This window comes from Halichoerus grypus, unplaced genomic scaffold (genome assembly GCF_964656455.1).
Source record: "Halichoerus grypus unplaced genomic scaffold, mHalGry1.hap1.1 HAP1_SCAFFOLD_227, whole genome shotgun sequence".
NCBI lineage: Eukaryota > Metazoa > Chordata > Mammalia > Carnivora > Phocidae > Halichoerus > Halichoerus grypus.
This window is the reverse complement of record NW_027555153.1, coordinates 5,311-18,329: the sequence shown is the minus strand read 5'-3', so window position 1 is coordinate 18,329 and position 13,019 is coordinate 5,311. Positions and strand designations below refer to the sequence as shown.

Sequence of the window (13,019 nt, the reverse complement as noted above, 5' to 3'; positions counted from 1 at the left end):
CATGTAAGAATTATTTATCTTAAAAAATCCTTTTTTCCCATTTCTCACATTAATGTTATTCCTTTTACTAAGTCCTGAAGTTTCCTTATATCCCTGTTTCAACTTTCTTTGAATTTTGCTCTTTTTTTTCCCCCCTGACTTCCTGAGTGGAATGTTTGTCTCTTATTTTTTGATGATTTTTGCTGACCCCGAGTCTATAATGTATCTCCCAAGGACCTAGCATCTTCCAGACGCTTACTATGTAATGCTCCCTTTGTTGTTTAGTTCTAAATATTTTGTCTTTATGCTGTTTCACAGATAAAATAACAAACAGTTTGTCAGAAAAAATAAATTTGACACACCATGTTTTTCCCTCCCTCATCCAAACTGGGGAGTTTTTTTTTTTCCCCATTAAATAATGAGATTTCTTTGATTCTTATGAATATAGTATGAGTGACTTCTATTTCTGTATAGACTTATTTAAATCATAGTGCTATTGCCATGACAACCAGAACTACACAATTTAGCAAAATATCTGAGACAAACCTGCTTTCTAAATAATTCTCCTTCTGCTCCATTTCCTTACCAAAACACCCATATGTATAATGATTTCCTGAAGAGCTAAGAACTTTTTCTCTGTAATTGTACATTTGTTTTTCATTATTTTTTGAGACCCATTTTTTTTCAAATAGAAGGATCAAGAGGAATGAAAAATATTCAAATTTTACTAAGGCATCAGGTATATTAAAATGTTCGGAAATAATTTTAAATTACCACATAATAAATACAAAATAACGTTTAAAATTTGACTACCCTTGTTATAAAAATTACCAGATACTACAGACATAATAATGGTTAAATTTAAATATTAATCATGATAATGTGATAAATTTTTTCAAGAACAGTGCAGCTTATTGAACCAATAAATAACTATGTACTTTTCTTTTAAGTACATGTTTTCAGGAGATGGAAAAAAAGATTTGTCATAACTATGAGAATATGACATTTTTAGTATCAAACAGGAGTTGTTTTTCCTTTTTGATAATAACTATCGTATGATTTGCAAATATTATTGGAGACCCAAATATATTCCACAAAATGTGTAAGAAATTCAGTGATTTATAAGGCTAATAAAAAAACCTTCTAGCATTCTATTTCTCGAGCTCTTTCTCGAGCCCAGAATGTAGAGGCTAAAGCTTGTATATTTTATACAAAGGATAAAATTCATTGCATTGCTAGCCATGCCCACTCTCTTGTTTCATTTCTAACTGGGGAAATGCACTTGGCCTCTTTTCAACCCTCTGATAACCTGTTCTGCTCAACAGAGTTAACCAAATCTGTATTTATTATGCTCCTCTGTGCCTGTCATTTGAGCATCGTGGCAGGTCTACCCGACTAAATAGTACTGCAGTGTTCAGAAACGAGAGCAGAATGTCCCATTCTGGCTCCCGGTGACCCAGCCTCACCGTGTAGAAAACACCAGGGAGGAAATGTCAGCACCACCATTTCAATAGCGTTTGCCTTTTTCTGTTATAATTCTCTAATCGAGGAGGATGTGCTTTTTGACATTTTTAGTTTTTGTTGGCTCCATGCTTTAACTTTTCTCGCTTCACACCATCTTATTAAAAATACATTTCCGGGCGCCTGGGTGGCTCGGTTGGTTAAGGGCTGCCTTCAGCTCAGGTCGTGATCTCAGGTCCGGGCACTGGCCTCCATGGGCCCTTCTCCCTCTCCCTCTGCCTGCACTCCACTCTTGCTCTCCCTCTCTCTATCTCTATCAAATAAATAAATAAAATCTTTAAAAATAAAATACATTTCCAAGCTCCTCTTCTGTGCAGATGTGTAGTGATAAAGGGTGCACTTATAAAAAAAAAGAAAGAAAGAAAAAAGGACACAATTATCGAGTTTATCGTTTATTGGATATTACCTATAAATGAGCTGGGCTTTGAGCTGAGGATTATTGCAGTTAATATTGACATTAGCCATGAGGTATGTTGGTGGTCTCCCTGTTTAGATAAAGAAACTGGAATTCAGAGAGGTTAGTAAGTCTTTGTCACACAGCCTGGAAGTGTTAAGGTAGGTATGACCCAGTAGGTAAGATAGAACCTGAGTTTTTCCCAACTCTCCCACATTGAAGACTGTCAGCAGAGTGATAAGAAAGCATAGTTTGAAAACTAAATTTTTTAATTAACCTTTTAAGATTTTATTATGACTCAGAGAGAGAGAGCACAAGCAGGGAGAGTGGAAGGCAGAGGGAGAGTCAGGCTCCCTGCTGAGCAAGGAGCCCAATATGGGACTCGATTTCATGGTCCTGGGATCATGACCTGAGCCAAAAGCAGACACTTAACTGACTGAGCCACCCAGGTGTCCCAATTTCTTTATTTCTGATAAAATTATTATTTAAAGTTTAAAATATCTATGTATGAACATGTTCCCAAGAGCAAGGCTGTTCTCTGCTTTTTTGTATCTGGGCTTTTAACATCCTGCACAGTGCTTGCAAAATGAGGTGTTCTGTATATATTCACTGAAAAGGTGGATGAACTAATAAATAATTTAGTTAGAAGCCACTCTCAAGAGAAGAGGCTTTAGTAGATTGCAAAGACGGTCCCAGTTCTTTATTCTTCTCTGCGTCCCTGACTTTCAACACTTCTCTTATCCAGAGTTAGGTCTCTTTCCCCTCCCTTTGAATTTGAGCTCCTCTTATGACTTGCTCTAGCCCACAGGATACAGTAAGAATGATGATGCACCAGTTCTGAGCCCTGATGCGAATCTGTGTTCTCAGATCCTGGTCCCTGCCGTGTGCCTAAGTCTGGGCGAGCTCTGAATCGGCCCTCCCCTACACAAATGAGCCTAAAATGCATCAAATTCAGTGAATCCTTGAGTCTTACTAGAACTTGTAGTACCATCATCAATAGGTGAATTTTTAAACCTGCAAATCGCTTGCACCTGTAAATACTCATACTCATGACCTTGGTTAGCTTACCTCTTCCAGTGGCTCCACCCTAACAAGTCTAAGCCCCAGAGAAGGATGAGGTCCCCACTGACAGTCTAGACTCCTGGCGTGCACCTACTGGCACCTGTCCATCCATTCGCATAGGACAGTTCACACACAGGGGGACCCCTTTCCCACAATTAGTCATCATAGTTTGAAGATCACAAACATTGCAGATGAAGGAGTTTGATGGGGTCTGGAACTACTCCCACCCGACCTCCCTGGATTACCCACCCTTACTGGGAATCCTGACTTGGCTCTGCCTTCCAGACCAGACTCACCTAATGGGGTTTCACACCGCTTGAGTTTCCCTGCGTTTTGTCCCGAGCACTCTCTGACTGACCTTGGGCATGTATCCGACTCACCATTGCCCCTGTGAACCTTAGGCTTATTAAAAGCCAAATGTATGCTACAAACACACCTTCAGAGCTCACTGTCCTTTCAAGCCTGTCCTCTCTTTGAGGGCATGGACCCGTTTGTGGTGTGCGTCTCCCAAACCCCACTGGGTCTCACAATCTCCTACCAACTGACACAGACTGAAAGGGAAGGAGAGGTATCCGTCTTCTTGATCTAAGACTGGAAGAAGCATTTCCTTGAAAAGACAAATCAGCTACAGAATTTCTGCATCCTCAAGGAGGTTTTTATTTTGACACTTGTCAATTTAGAAAAGATAGTCCAAATACAATGATACAGGAAGGAGCCCACCTTAGAGGCATATGGCTATAACACTTCTTGTTATTGTATGGCATATAGGATGATGTAGCTGCTCACTGACTCTGAGAGCACAGGGCTAAACCCAAGGAACCTACAGCTGTGTTGACTTCATTTAGTTACTTCGCTTTGCTTTTTCAAAAAGCTTTCAGGCATGGCATGTTCCCTAGGTTGATGCGTGCTCTGAAGTAAATCCATCACCCTCCTTATACCAACGTACATCGACAGCAAGGAGCTTTCCCGAGATTCTCTCTGACTCAGTTATTCAGAGAATTGGTATTTTTGTTAGAGGGGCTAAAGTCACGGGTCCGAACGCATCCCCAAGAAATGCAACTCTGCTTTCAAAGAGCAGTAGGTCTTTGCCAAGGGAGTCAGCAGATAAGGGAGGGAGATAGATAGAAATCTCAAATGTAAATGAAAACAATAATGGGATAAATACGACTAATTATATTCAAGTCCTTGAAGAATATATTTCCATCTCTTCCTTAACCTCTGGGCCACTCAGGCCTTTGTAACTGTCTTCCCTACTGATGTCTCTATATTAATAAACAGGACTTGAGCCTCCTGGAGCAGCCAGAGTTTACGAGAAGGGACACTGTTCTAGCATCGCATTAGCCTTGGCAGCAACAAGGAAAACATCCATCTGAACATTACTCATTCGACAAACATTCACCTAGTGATCTCTCTGTCCTCACACGTAGTCGTGGTCCTCATGCACACACTTCTTTCCTGCCCTACTGAAGTAGAACATAGCCAAAGTACACATATTCTATATACAGCTCAGTAGATTTGACCCATGCAACGTGTCTGTGTGACCTGTACACGGGATTGGTGGGCAGGATCTCTGCAGCACTCTGGCAGGCATCTGTCATGCCCGTTTACTGTTTTGGTTTTTTTCTCCTCGATATTGGGTAGGAGAGGGGCATCCACAATGTTGAGTACAGCAGTGGTTCCTTCTTACTCTATCCCTGAGGAGTATTCCTCTGCAAACACATGTCTGGACAGAGCACTCTGACTTACTTGTCCTACTGTTGGTGGGCACTTGGGGTGTCTCTAGTTTTTGACTATATGAATAAAGCAGCCACGGATATTCTTGTGCATGTCTTTAAGTGGGCACACGCCTTTGTCACCCCCCCCCCCCGATTCGTGCCCACGAGCTGAACTTGCGGGTCATTCAATGGGCTTGTGTTTAGCTTTAATAGATGAAGCCATGTTCCAGATTTCAAATGTAAGCTACCCTCAGCAATGTCTGAGGGTTCTAGTCGCTCCATATTCAACACATATAGTTTTTATCTGACTCTTTTCATTATAACTATCTATCCATATTTCTATTTTTCCTAAGCATCACTTTTAATAACTGTTGAATACTTGGAACAGCGACGCCATAATTTGCTTAAATTGTCTGCTTTTGTTCTGATATGACGGTTGTTTCAGACTAGGAATGTGAAAGTTCATATGAACTATTACTTATGGTCTTAAGTAAATTATATGGTAGGTTGATTTTTGTTTCTAACGATGCTTCTGGTAACAAAACGTACATCTGTGTCATGTGACAAATGCAGCTTATAAAGAAGGACATATGTTCATTAACAGTAGTAAGTGTTGATGCTTTTCAGCTGTGAGTGGGAGCTTTCACTGATAAGGAGGGTTTCAGTGAACTTGTATTATTTCTACTCTTAAATACGCTTGCGGAGGGTTCCTTCCCTGGCTCCCAGAGGCTGGAGTTAGACTTGGTTCTCGGACCAGCAGGTGACAGCGGGTTTAGGTGGTGATTCATTCGCAGGGCTCACAGGTGTGGGCTAGGGTTAGACAGCCTGCGTTCCTGTCCTGGATCTGTCTGGTGCCAATGTGTGCCCTTGGGCAACTTAAACCTTCTCTGTCCTGGCTCAGTATTCTCCTCTGTAAAATGGGAGGGGGGGATCATTGTACGTGCAGCATAAGGTAGTTCTTAAGGCTAAACGAAATACGGCATTTCAAATGTTCTAATGGTGCTTGGCACACACTCCTCCCTAAGATGGTAGCTCCGAGTTTTACCCTCACCCCAAGTCTTTCTTGTATATCCAGGCTAATTAACTGCAATTCTCACCTCAAGAGGTCTCGGCTTTTTACTTCCTAACTTCTCTTTCCGGTGGGAAGGAGCGTGAAGAAGGGCTGCGCTTCAGAGCCACGTTGGTGTGTGTGTGGTATCACTAGGTGAGAAGGGGGCGGACAGTTGCTTTGGTAACATCACCCCCACCCGTCACCCGGCTTCTAGTTCAGCTTGTCAGCAACCGCAAACTCTTTCCCTAATTTCTGACATGTTTGCAAAAAATGATAAGCCTCACGTACTTTTCTTCGGTCAAAGACTAAAAGGGAGGAACTCCCAAAAGTATGCACCCTGGAGTGCCCCCTCTCTGTCTTCTCACAGCCTCGAGAAAACCCTGCAAGTTTCAGACAAGCTATGGCACGGGCAGAATGAGCCTCCACGATGACACACCTTGCCCATTACGTTAAGTAAATTCTTTAGCATGTTGGTGCTAGACTTGGTGGAGGCCATCGCGTGGCCAGCATGTTCAGGGACTTTGCACCAGTACCCTCCGTGAAAGTGCATCTGACCCCGAGGGCAGGGTGTCTGGACAGCAGGATCGCTCTAGTTCCTGTGCTTTTGTATTTCAGTCTTACCCCATCTGGGCTCCTACAGGTCAGCGATCAGCCAAAGAGGCTGATTCACCTCCGGCTCAATCTAAACACGTTATGCCAGGCAGGATTCAACTGTTTCCTGAACTGACTAAATATTTAGGCAACTGTCTAATTCATCTCCTTGCCTAGGGATGATCGAGGACAAAAGCAGACATGCACATCCCACCGGACCTCTCTGCCCCAATAAAATTAGCACATCCATGTTTCAAGATAGACATTCTATTTAATTTGGACCTTCCTCCCTTCCCATTCTAACACACGTCGAGGGCAAAAACAACACCAGACAATTGCCATGGCAATTAATATTTTGTCTGATATAAAAGGTATTGCATTTTACTAATAAGTAAATGCAAGTGAGCCAGTTTTGTGAACCATCCGGAAAGTCATCAGTGGAATTCTAAGGCCGAATACGAACAGACCATCTCATTAATATGTTAATTTTGCCTGTGGGATTGAATCCTAGTGGATCTGATGACCTCTGTCAGCTCCTTGCTAGAAACTGGATATTGGGTTAAAGGCCTGTGTAACGTAAGTCACAGTACCAGTAAGAGAAATGACAGCGATGCTGAGTGCCACCCAGCATGGGCATTCTGCTGGCTGCAAGTCCTTACGACCCTCCCGCCAACAAAGCTGTTGTAATAATGGACACGGACTTCATTCAGTCCTGGATGATAACAGCGATTTTTGGAAAAGAAATGAACATGTCAGATCTGTCGATAGTTGCAAAATTAATCCTTTAAATGCATTCGTTTTCCCCCGACATTGGTTTTTCTGTTCTTCCCCTCTTTTTCTTTAAAAACATTTTTATTTTGTAACCAGATAGAGTTTGGAATCCAACATCTGTGAAATATGGGGAAAAATCATTAAAAGGGAGTGCTCTTTCAACCACATTTATGCTATTCTAAATTGCCAATTAATCATGGACTTTCCCCAGTCTGAACTGGAATATTTAACACGTGCGCTCACCCAGACACGCCTGGGGGCCCGGCATCCTTCCTCTGCTTGCCACACGAAGCCACCATCCTCACGAGAAGGGGAGGGACACTGGTCGTGCGACATCTTGTCACCCACAGCTCTTGCCCTTTGTCCTAACTTCCCACAACATGATGGGACGTACGTATGGGGCCACTGTTGCCCGGGTCGGCTGGGAATCAGGCAAGGAGTCAAGGTCCGAGTGGGAGGTTCTGGTATAAGTTGGCAGGGAACATCCGTACCGGCCACCACCACGTGGCCTTCAGCCACAACCCTGCTCTCTCTCCCCAGCCCCGGGGTCCCTGCTGCTCCGCGGGTTGCAGGAAAACCAGACGCCCTTCTCTGCCTTCCCTGCTGGGCTCCACGTTCCTCTCTCTGCCCTGAGGTCATTGTTCCTTTCCCCACCAACTCAGGAAGTGCCCAAAAGGTGTTCCCTCATATATTTTTTAAAAGCAAAGGTTAATACCCAGTTTAGAACACTTTAAAATTAAGAAATCACCTCTAGATCTAGCATCCAAGACATCTCCTGCCTACATGTGCTTTACTTTTTTCTGTGTCATGGGTTTATTTTTTAACAGGGGTGCAATTATACTATGTTCCCATAAGTGTACAAATGGTATAAATTTTGTTTCCAGCTTAGTTGTTTTTAGCTTTTGTTGTTCAAGAACATTTCCCATGCCGTCACAGCGTCTTTATCAAGATCAATTAAATACTAACTGGTTAAAAAAATACAGAAACCTTAGAAAAAAATACAGAAACCTTAGAAAAAAACAGAACAGTAAGAAGAAGTAAACAAAAGCGTTTCTGTCTCCTCTTCTTGGGCTGACTATAGTTCTTTCGAGGTCTTCTGAATATATAATTGGGGTTATTCTTTATATAGAACTTATATATTGCATTCTATTAACTTGATAGATTCACTAAAGTAATCCATCATAGGATGCATGCTATTTAATTAATCATGTCTTTAGTGTGGGATATCTGCTATTTCTTTTTGTTGTTACTATAATTAAGATAAGGATGAACATCCTTGTTTGTAAGTCTTTAATTGCATTTCTGATAATCATTTTAGTATAGTTTCCTGTATATGGAAATACTGGTTCAAATGATACGAACTTTTCAAAGCTTTATGCTGCATAACCAAATTGTTTTTTAAGAAGACTCTACCAATTTTATTTATTTATTTATTTATTTATTTATTTATTTATTTTAAATAAAGTAAACTCTACCCCCAACATGGGGCTCAAACTCATGACCTGAGATTAAGAGTCTCATGCTCTACTGACTGAGCCAGCCAGGTGCCCCAAGAATCTACCAGTTTAAACTCCCCAAAAAAGTGTATAGGAATATCTTTCTCATCCTAATTTTTTAAAGTTTTATTTGTTTAGTATCTGTAATCAGATTGACATTTATAATCTGCCCAAGCAACTTGGCAGGGGCCCCTGGCTGGCTCAGTCAGTTGAGCTTCTGACTTTTCATTTCGGCTCAACTCATGATCTCAGGGTCGTGGGATGGAGCCCCCTTCCCTCCTCTTAAATAAATAAATAAATAAATAAAGAAAGAAAGAAAGAAAGAAAGAAAAATCTTTAGGAGAAAGAAAAGCAACTGTCTACCAGCGATTGTCCTAGCACTGTTTTTAATCACTTCTAATTGTAACAGCCGTCCAGGTGGACAAATATTACTTGCTGTCTCAGTTTTATAGATGATGAAACTGCAATGCAGAAAATTGAAGTAAGTTGCCCAAAGTTGTCCACCTAAAAAGTGTCTGAACCAGGATTCCTGCCTGAGACTGGGCAACTTCAAAACCTGACAAGCTTTGTCACCAAGCTCCTACAAGAGAAACAATGCAGCTCATTACATGGAAAACACACACACACACACACACACCCTAAATAAAACAACGTCTCATGTTACACCTTAGCACCATCACTACCGAGTGATGAGCATCATCTGGGCATCTCCTTGTGCACATTGAAGTCACCAGGGTGGAAGGAGGCACACGTGGACCAACAGATTGGAAAACATCTATGAAACTGAATGAGAAAACACATTTTATTTTTTTTTAATTTTATTATGTTAGTCACCATACAATACATCACTAGTTTTTGATGTGGTGATCCACGATCCATTGTTTTCGTATAACACCCAGTGCTCCATCTTAAAATAATACTCACCTCTCATAGTTTTGTTTTATTTATGCAACTTATCCTGCAAAGAATTTGGCATTTGTGTCATCATACTTTGAAACATTTTCTTTTGATATCTCTCAGAACTGAAAGCAGAAAAAATGATCACATTTGTTTTCTTGTGCATTTTTATAGTTTCTTGCTATAACATTTTATCTCTCTAATCCATATCGAGTTTATTTGGGCATACAGGGGGAGTACAAAGCTCACTATTTTTTCTTCTAAAAAATTAAATCAATTACCTAGTGGCACCCACTCGATGACTCTGCTGCTTTGTATTTTCTGCCATGTGAAATGTATATGAAATGTATATATAAAATGCTCTCCTTCCTGCTTAGGAAGCTGCTATTTGTACCATCTACAAGAAGTAATCTTAGAGAAGGGATATCATAGAGTCATTACCTTTTTAAAAAGAAACTGGTCATTTGAGTGACATATTACAGACCCTAAAATATTATGGTAATGTACTGCTAGGGAGCACCAAATACAGGCACAAAAAGAGAGTTGGGTGTCAGTTGCGCAGTTTGGACCAAACGAGTGGGGAGCAAACCACGAAAGTGTCTGCATCAGCCAGGATAGTGGTATTGAAATGATCCGTGATGACGACGGACCATCACCCCCACCGGCAGAAAATCAGGACAGGAGTCAGGTCCTGCTGAGCATCTAGAGCTGCAGTGTGGGAGGGCTGGGTGTGCGCCTTCCAGGGGACCAGCGTTCCAGAATCATCTGGGGCTTTCTTTGTAAGAAGCCTCCTCACACCCTCTCCTCGTGCGTGCTGCCCCCATTCCCCGCAGAATCCAGGCTGTCGGGGCTCCCGCCACCTTCTGGGTTTTCTGCCCCCTTTCCTCACTCACTCCGAGGTTCCATGTCTGTGGCCGGACCTCCCAAGATGGCTGCAGAGGGCAGGAGAGAGAGTTTACATCGAAAGCAGGGCTATCACGAGGTACTCCCATTGCTTGCTTCCAAGTTGACACCCAAGTATCATGTTCTTCATTCTCCTGTATTTATAAGAATTTCTTTAGGAAGATCATAACATAATTTTTGCAGGTCTAAGTATGCTTGCTCACTGATTCTTTGTTTACTTTCAGCCCACAGACTTTGGATATTGGAATACTGGACATCTTCGGTTTTGAGGAATTTCAAAAGAATGAATTTGAACAAGTAAGTGAGTTTCTTTTGAAACTTTATAAACTCTAATGTGTTTTTTCCAACTAATAAGTGAATTCTTTAATTCAATAGAGACTGTTTGCATAATTACTTGCAAATACAGAATTAAATTAAGTATTTTGCTATCCTGTTTTAAAATTTATATCCCTGGTTCATGGACATATTCATCCTTATTATGTGGTCTGCAAACAACTGGCATAATCTTTTTTTTTTTTTTTTTTTAAACAGAAGCACTTGTTTTTAAAGATAGAGGATGCTATTTCAACCAGGTCGGAGAGATGGAGGGCATCGCTGTGTGAAATCAGGGCAAAGGTCTTTAGAAACCTTGGCCAAAAATCAGAACAGAACACTCCATTATGCTAAATACTGTTATTTGTAGGAATTGTCTTTCTGTGACATTCATACAAACGACTATCGGAAACTCGTAAAAATAGATTCAAGAGGCCCTGATTATTTTTAATCCATTTATAGTTTAGGGCACTCTGAAAAATGCTAGTTCTTTTTTTAAGGATCTCCATAGTAATGTATGAATCCATTTAATCGAAGTAAGTGTATCTAAAAATTAAGCGTTAAAGAAGAGAGTAGAAATAGAACTTGCCCCAGCCGGCAGAGAAGGGGAGGCGAGCCTATGCAGAGGTACGGGGGGAAGAGAGAAAACCAGGCCGGGTTACAGCATGGGAAGAGTCCCAGCCGTGCCGTGGTTAGGAACGCTCTTAATAATGACATCACTTGTTCGGCTTTGCTTTTTTAAGGGACATAGCGTCATGGTGAATGACACCAGATGGGAGTTTGAAACCCAGTTCTGTGACTTTCATGAGCAGAGCTGTCTCGGTCAAGAGCAAACATCTGTAATGAGCCTGGGTCTCCTAGTGTGTAAAATCGGGACACCGATAGACTTGCAGAGCTGTGGGACTTAAGATGCCTGTCCTAAGGGTTCCGGTGGCATTTACTAGCTCCTGTCCACGTGTGAGAAATAGTGGAGAGCCACCGACCCCGTTGTAAATGAGGACACTCGAAAACCTTTTAAAATTCAGCCCTTTTTTTTTTTCTTAAAAAGTGGTGCAGCATCTTGTGAGTAGATCCTAAATCATGTTGACTCACCTCATCCAGGGTGAGTCACCATGAGTCATGTTCTTTACAAAACTTTTAAAAAGTCTGGTACGAAATCAGGCGAGGAGGACCACAGATTTCTCCTCCTTTCAGATTTCTGTACCGTGGGTGAGTGGGAAAAGGAGGACTGTGGTTTTATTTATTCACCACATACTCTAAGAAAACTAGGGGTTCACGGAGGCAGAGGACAGTTAGAAGACTCACCGGGAAAATGGTACAACAGACGTGCGTCTGCGGGCCTCGACCGAGATGCAACTCTCAGCACAAGAACTTGAAGGTCGTCTGGCCAGCAGTATTGACTCCTGACATGTTTGCCTTAAAAACATGCAGGCTCTCCTGTCCCCAGTGAGACTCCCTGGTTTCTCCATCTCCTGGTATGCGACATGCAGAAACCACAGGTGTAGGGGGCTTGTCATGGCCACTCCAATGCCAAGCTCCCAGCACCTGTTCCACACCCCACACATCGATGCATCCAGCCTGTGCTGATGACTGAGATGGACAAAACCTGTGTGTTGTTTTCTCATTAAAACTTTCTTCTTTTACTACAATTACCTATAGCCCTCCTTCTTTCTTTCTGCTAAATATTTTTATTATATATTTTAGAATATATTCACAGGCTGAGATTTTCACAGAACAAGGAATGGCATGTTTTCAAATCTAAAGAATGAGTCTCTATTAAATACCAAAAGTTAGTTTTAGACACTTCTGGGTAAAATCTAAAGATCAATTCTTAGGTTTAAGTTATGAAAAAAAAATATTAAAAAAAGAACTGTACCTTTTTCTTAGGTTTGGCTGTTGTATACAATAGTAACTGGGAGCCATTTAGAAGAATAAAATTATTTTCTTTGTGATGAATTCAAATCTCAGCTTACAGTGGATTTAGCAAATTTCTAAATTTGCATGTGAACTTATCACAAAGGCTTTAGTTTGAATGTTGCATTCTAGATTCCTGAGTTGCTAATAGAATGTGAACTTTTTCATTTTATATTCCATTGCAAACTTCCAACAAAATGTTTAACAAATCAATATTATGTTCTGAATCAAACCCAGAAGAATATTAGTGCCTTTATAACTATTTATTTTATTCTGTTTTGAGCTTTTTGACCCATCTCTCAGCTATTTGCTAGAATGTCAACTCCTGCAGTGTTGAATTGTGTCTGGTACAGTATTTTGTATATAATAGAAGCTTAACAAATACAGTTTTAATTGAAATCTCGAGAATGAAT

The 13,019-nt window shown here is 41.1% G+C and overlaps 1 long non-coding RNA gene across 1 annotated transcript; it reads left to right on the top strand.

Moving 5' to 3' along the window:
- Window positions 1-10,228: 10,228 nt before the first annotated feature.
- On the top strand, window positions 10,229-12,341 carry LOC144380842 (uncharacterized). Its single transcript, XR_013445033.1, has 3 exons — window positions 10,229-10,459; window positions 10,605-10,677; window positions 11,436-12,341. It is a non-coding gene; the product is annotated as an uncharacterized LOC144380842 (long non-coding RNA).
- Window positions 12,342-13,019: the final 678 nt, after the last annotated feature.